Source organism: Manacus candei, unplaced genomic scaffold (assembly GCF_025592945.1).
Source record: "Manacus candei isolate 608988 ecotype Guabito, Panama unplaced genomic scaffold, ASM2559294v1 h1tg000037l, whole genome shotgun sequence".
NCBI classification, from domain to species: domain Eukaryota; kingdom Metazoa; phylum Chordata; class Aves; order Passeriformes; family Pipridae; genus Manacus; species Manacus candei.
Window position 1 is genome coordinate 17,912,471 of NW_026138085.1, and position 6,612 is coordinate 17,919,082.

A 6,612-nucleotide genomic window follows, 5' to 3' on the forward strand; every position below is an offset into this window, starting at 1 on the left:
AGCACAGCTGGGTTTTCTGGGGGTTGATATCAGACACACCCATTGTATTGGTGTTGCTGTCAGAGGCACAGTGCAAGTGCTGCCTTGGACTCTGCAGGTTCTGAGTCCCCCCAGCTCTCCCAGGCCCTGGGTGAGCTCTGGAGCTTCCTGCACACAGGACTCACTGCCACCCTTTGTGCTGAGCTCTGGGGCTTCCTGCACACAGGACTCACTGCCACCCTTTGTGCTGAGCTCTGGGGCTTCCTGCACACAGGACTCACTGCCACCCTTTGTGCTGAGCTCTGGAGCTTCCTGCACACAGGACTCACTGCCACCCTTTGTGCTGAGCTCTGGAGCTTCCTGCACACAGGACTCACTGCCACCCTTTGTGCTGCTCAGAGAACCAAGGACTCGGGGTTACAGCTCTCCTTCCACAAGCCTGTACATAAGAACCCATGTTCTGGATCAGATTTCATAATCCTGCTCTGTGTTTCTTTATTTGCAAGCTTTCAAATACATATGTCCATTTTTATGCCTGAGATGGCAAGCTCCTGTTTATAGCAAGGCATTTAAGAACAGCCTTTACAAACGTAAAAACAGCAAAGTCACTGAAAGTTTTATGTTCCCCAAGAGGCTCAACAACTTTTGCTAGATAAGAAATGCAGAACCTTGGATGTAAATATATAGTGATTTATTTGCAACATAAGAAAGGGATTTTTTTGCAGCAGGAGAAATTAATAGTTTAGTCCATATATTTGATAGTCTGAAATATTTGCAAACAAGTAAGAAAAAATTTGAGTATAAAGTACCTCAGAAGGAGATTTACAAAGACAGGCTATGTTTTCCAAGATGTTTGGAAAGTTAATCTTTTACAGCACCGTGCCTTTGGTGGTGTTCCAAGTGATGTAAAATAGCAAGCATAGTTCAATATTATTATGACTAATATGCAGGTTAGGTGAATATGAAGGTTGAGAGAGATAAAAAGCTGCTAACTCCACAGGTAAAATCTGTGATAAATGTAATTTGTATTGCTTTCAGTATGTCAAAAAAGTTGAGACTAAAACATTTTTCTAAATCTTTTTACAAATACAGAGCACTAAACGTGCATCTTGCTGGTTTCTATAATGCAAACATCTAATCTTTCCTATTAACAGCAAGCCACTGTTGAGAATGAACCTAATTAAGGAACACTTAACTGGCTTATCTCTATCTAAGCAGAGGGAAAGATTCAGGTGTCAGAAGGGGTGTTTTATGCAAGTGTGCCAAATACTCTCCAACATGGGAGGTTAAAGAAATTTCAGTATCGTGAAATGAATTACCAAATAATCCACAAATAATACTTGGAGAAATCTTATTCATTTACTCCTTTTTTTTCCCCTGAGATGGCAAAGAAGCAGGGGAAACACTGATGGTTATAATTACACGAAAATTATTTGCCACAATGAAAGGGACAATCAAAAATTTTCATTTCAAATATTTATCTTAACAGACTTTGTATAAATGGTGCTCACCAGCGTTCAATATTTAAAAGATGGTTTAACTTGTGCCTGCCAAGCACTTCCACGAGACCCCTGCTCACTGTTCAAGTACCAGCTAATAGCACATTCCTCAATGTATCAAAATACAAGCACAACCTTGGAACTCCTGCATTTAAATTATGATTTTCTATTACACAACCATTTCTGAGAGAATATATAAAACAGAGACAAATATAGATGAATTAATTTTACTAAAGTGCTTAGGTGAGTATCTGGAGGGAAGTGACATAAATCCAACCTCTGATCACAGTCAAGGAGTGGGAGCTAGAGGGGATAACAGTGGTTATCAATGTATTCCACAGTTACTCCAGAGTGAAATAGTAATATGTTTAGTAGAATAAATCATATATTTGAGGCATTCAGGACCTAATACGGATTAATCTTATTCAGAGCTACTGCAATAAATTAACACTTAGTTTGTTAGGTAACATACAACCCAAAAACCAGGGAACCATAGGATTCCAAGAGAAAAATATGGATTCTCTGGTCACGTAAGAAATCATCCAGGTAATAAAGTGCTTTAAGTGACTCTGAGTAAGAGGCAAACAAGCTACTCCCACTTTTGTTGTATTTCAGCCTTGTGTAAAAGTACACAAACAAAACCCACTGAATATTAAATAAGTTCTTTTTTTTCCACCTTCCCTCAGCTCTAAAATGAGTTGAAGGTTTTTAATTTTACTTTTGGAATCAAGTAGAGAAATATCCATATGTCAGAAGTAAGTTTATAAGAAAATTATCTTTATTCCAAAATTATGTGAAAACAATTAAATTTAACCTTAAGTGTCTACAATAAAACAAACCTCATTAGGTAATAGTTGGTAAAGTCTCATTAAACACACACATTAAAGTGGGTTTGTTCCTTTAGGCTGATTTCTAAATGTGGACTCCTAAAGACATTTGCTCAAGGAAAGACTATTAACCAGCATATTACAATCTCTTAAATAATTTGTCTAATTTATGTATCTTGTGCAGTCTTGCATATTTTTATCCAGGCAGCTTTATCTTTCTATCACAGACACAGATATTGGATGTGTCTGTGCCCTGTCTGTACATCCTTGCTGTCTCCCACCCACGTGACTGAATAGAACCCACTGAGCCACCACCACCCAACTGACAGAGAGCCAGCAGGGACCTGCAGGGCCTTGTCACTGGGCATTTGGACTCAGCATTCTCTCTAGGCAATGTAGAAAAGGACTGACCTCCAAAAAAAGCAGAACTCTTGAGACTTAAGAATCTGTGTTCGCTGATTCTTCAAATCTGAAGAAGGATGCCAGGCTAGAAACCATCTCTCTCTCATCCAACAGTTCCTGTTCACTGAAAAGAAAGGATCACCCCCATTATTGCAATTATATAATCCCAGGCATTCTCATTGTTAGCATTAGTTAACACCTGAATTCCCTGAGCTCCACACCCGTTCAGGTGCAGTGAGTCTGCAGTTGCCAGGACCTCCTACCCCAGGGGCTGCTGCTGAAGGAGGGTTTCCTTCTCATTTGGAGCTTGTGCCTTCCACCTGTGCTAGAAACACATCCAAACAATCACAGGACCAGCATGTCCTGGGCTGACAGTCACACATGGAGAACTTGCTTCTGCTGGGTTAGGACTTGGACACTTGCCAGTGCAGTCAAGATAGCAAAGTTTATGTAAGATTCAGAAAAACAGAGAATATGCAGTAGAACCTGCTACTCCCCTACTATAACTGTCTGTCCTGAGATAAATATTATTCCTGATAAATTAACATCTTTAGTTGTGAATGGCTCTGTAAAGATTACTTAAATTGAAATAATAGTGGATGATTTACACCAAGTAGAGTTAACATAACCTAGTGAATTAGATTTTTGTTTTCTTTATCTTAACTCCTGAGATATGAGAGAACATCCTCTTTTAGAACAGGTCTGTCTCTGAAACACGTACTTCTGAAACATCATAAGAAAATTGGGAACCTGACTACATAGGTGAGATCATCTGGAGAGCCAGCAAGGTTTCAAAAAGTAAGGCATTCCTTCTCTTATTCACTTACAGAATGACTTGCTGTTGGTGAGGGTGCTTATAAAAAGGTGACAAACATGTAGAAGGACATGCTGACACAGCCTGTTAAATAGCATTGCTGTCACTCCCTGATTCCTTCCCTCTGCAGTTCAGAAGAGGAAAACTGTTACTTCCCTCTGTCAGTCACTATTGAAAGGTGGCTGGAATGGCAGGGGGCAAAAATGCCAGCAAAATAAAAGGTCTTTGCAGTGCTGGGGCAAGGGGCAGTTACACAGCTTATGCCTCTGTGGTTCCTACCAGCTTTGGTTGGTGCTGTTTCCCCCCTGCACAGCCAGGAAGGAGCCTTTTGGCTTCAGTTTGGTTTAGGTTATTTGTAGATGCCTCAACAAGCATCTAGAGAGAGCCCTCAGCTTTCACAGAAAGATTCACAGATGATTTCCCAGAAAGCTTTAATCCTTATGACACACATAGGAAGCACTGAGAAAAACAACAAACCACACAATACTTGTATCGATCTGTACACGTGAGCCCAGCCAGTTCCATCTGTACTTTGAAATGGTATTTATATGCCTGCAGGTAGGTAGGAACAAGTACTAACAACTGAACAGCAGTCTGTCCCATATCCTTCGAAAATGTTTAATATAGAATGTTTCATTTTCTGCCCAGTAGATCTGCCCAAATCAAGCTTCTGTCCATTACTGATGTGTTTATGCTAGACTGCACACTGAATAATGTCTAAGAATCAGCCTGAGATTTGAAATGTTATGGTTTCTGTCCATTCGGACCTTTGATTTTCTTGGACATAAAAGCAAACTTGGGCTCAATCTCCTGTGCATACAGGCTTAAATGTTTAGGCCTTTAATAGGAAAAATCAGAATGTATGTTTGTATATGTGTTTGCAGGTTCATAACTCCAACTTGTACGTATCCATTAGAAACACTCCTTCCCTGTGCCCAGCTCTGTTCAGGAACGAATGAGCAGCACAAAAGCATCTTTGCAGAGTGTGTTCCCTCAGTCTGAGCTGCCCTGTGCCAGCTGCCTGTGCTGCCAGGTACCAACAGGACAATCTGGGAGCAGATGACTCATCCCCACTCGGAATTCTCCGTGGCAGGGGGGAGCAGCATAGGCAGCAATATGTGCATCCAGTCCCCCTGAAGATTTTGGAAGGCAGAGGAAATACACTGAAAGGGTAAACAGGGTAACCACTGTCCTTTGACAGAAAGATGAGCATGAAGGAATACCAATCTGGCATGCATTTCTTTTAGACAGAATTGTACAATGATAAAACTATTTTACTTATATCTTTGCCATATATCACCTACAAAATGAATTAATTCATTGGGAAATAAAGCAATTTAAAATAAAAAGCAAACAAAACCTTGAAATCCAATCTTTTTCCTACAAATTAAAGGCAGCTTTAAAAGTAAGTTTCTTTATGATCCTTCAATTAATTTAGTAATCACATCCACATCGTAAGAGCTTATTTCTTCTTTTCTAGTAGGTAGATGCTGAAGAAAAAGAAATGGGGGACACATTCTCTGTCAGGGGCTGAACAGATAGTAGGTATCAGATTAACTTCAAGTATTAGAGACTCAATTGCAGTCCTGTAGCCTTTGTACCAAATTTGTCATATTTCAACTGTAGCAAGTTGTCACAGAAACTTCAGACTATTTTAATTTCAAAATTCAAGAAGAAAACAAACACATTTTTCAAGATATTTTCAGCAGTTGTAAAACATGTAATTTTCAGCAATGGTATTCCTAAGTGAATGAGAAATATCATCTTTCATCCCAGTGCTAATGACATCCTACAAGGTGATGACATTAACAGCTGGAAAGTGTAATCTTGCCACCACACTTCTCAATTTGCCATTCACTTATTTCAAGCCTGTTGTCCAGTTCATGCCACTTTCTCAGCAAATTTCCAAACTGTTTGTTTGCTTAAATGCCCAAAGCATATGTTGCTGACAAGCCTTTTATAAGGTAAACATGTTCATTATTCTCATGGGAGCTTTGTCTCCCAAGAAACTTCTCTTCTTGTCTTGTGATCACTATCCTTTTTAAAGTTTGCTCAGATCACTTATAAAATTATGTTTTCTGGTTAATTTTCTCAGCTGTGTTTATTTTCAAACTGTCTTGGTAACCACAGAGTCATTAGAATTTGATGGTTTGATCTTGATAGAGAAATTTGTGTATTTGATAGTGTGAGCATTTCACTTCATAAATAGAAAACAAATACAAGAGTACACAACTCCTTGGTGCAAAGAATTTCAAAACTGCTGAGAAAGGGAGCATCTCTGTTTCACTCTTGAAGGTTTCAAATCCACAGAAAGAAAACATTTACTGAAATTTCAAGATAAATTAGATTTAACAATCTGTCCAAAGCCTATTTCAGCTCATGAAACCATCTAGCTCTGTGACAGACAGCAAAGCCCCTTCTTTACCATGCAAAGGCTACTTTGAGCATTTTGGAAGGCAGGCTTCAATCATTTGAATGGCTTAGAGATTTATTTTTTTTACCTGTCTCAGATTCTTCCTGCAAATTCTTTAAAAAGAATTTGATCATGTTATTTTCCTGCAGGGAAATCCCAGGCTGAAACCATGGGACTTGTTCAAAGCCTGCAGTCCTGCCCAGGTTTCCTGCTCTGCCATCACAGGGCTGTGCTGCTGTGCCAGGATTGCTGGGCTGGACTCAGCAATAAGGGACAGCCAAGGGGGTGCAGAGATCATCCCAGAACAGCTGCTGCTGTTCACATCCAACAGGCTCCAAAACCCACATGTATTCATCTCCCCCAATTTCCAAGGGAGGGAGGGAGGCAAATTCTATTTCTCTGCCTCATCCCAGTCTCTTAGTTGAACAAGACAGATTGTCTTGTTCATCTTTTTACACAACAGGAGTCTAACTTGGAACAGGGTGCTGTTGGACAAAAGGCAGTTGTCAATTATATGATCAACAACAGAAAATGTGACTTCTCTAATTCACAACAAAGAGAAGTGAAGTAAAAGAAATGACTGGGTGGCTCCCTGTAGCACTGGCCTTTTAATACTCATGAGATGCTTACTAAAAGAAGCTGCTAAAATAAACCTTTTAAAAGAAGACAAATTGGATG

The 6,612-nt window shown here is 39.7% G+C and overlaps 1 protein-coding gene across 2 annotated transcripts in view; it reads right to left on the reverse strand.

Annotated features, from left to right (window-relative positions):
* Positions 1 to 2,831, reverse strand: part of GABRB2 (gamma-aminobutyric acid type A receptor subunit beta2) — a 149,319-nt gene extending 146,488 nt beyond the window's left edge. Inside the window, exon 1 of one of the 2 annotated variants that reach the window (XM_051794118.1) lies at positions 2,717 to 2,831. The gene's annotated coding sequence lies outside the window, so the exon portion shown is untranslated. The remainder of the gene's footprint in view (positions 1 to 2,716) is intronic. The other variant, XM_051794114.1, reaches the window with a different exon arrangement.
* Positions 2,832 to 6,612: the final 3,781 nt, after the last annotated feature.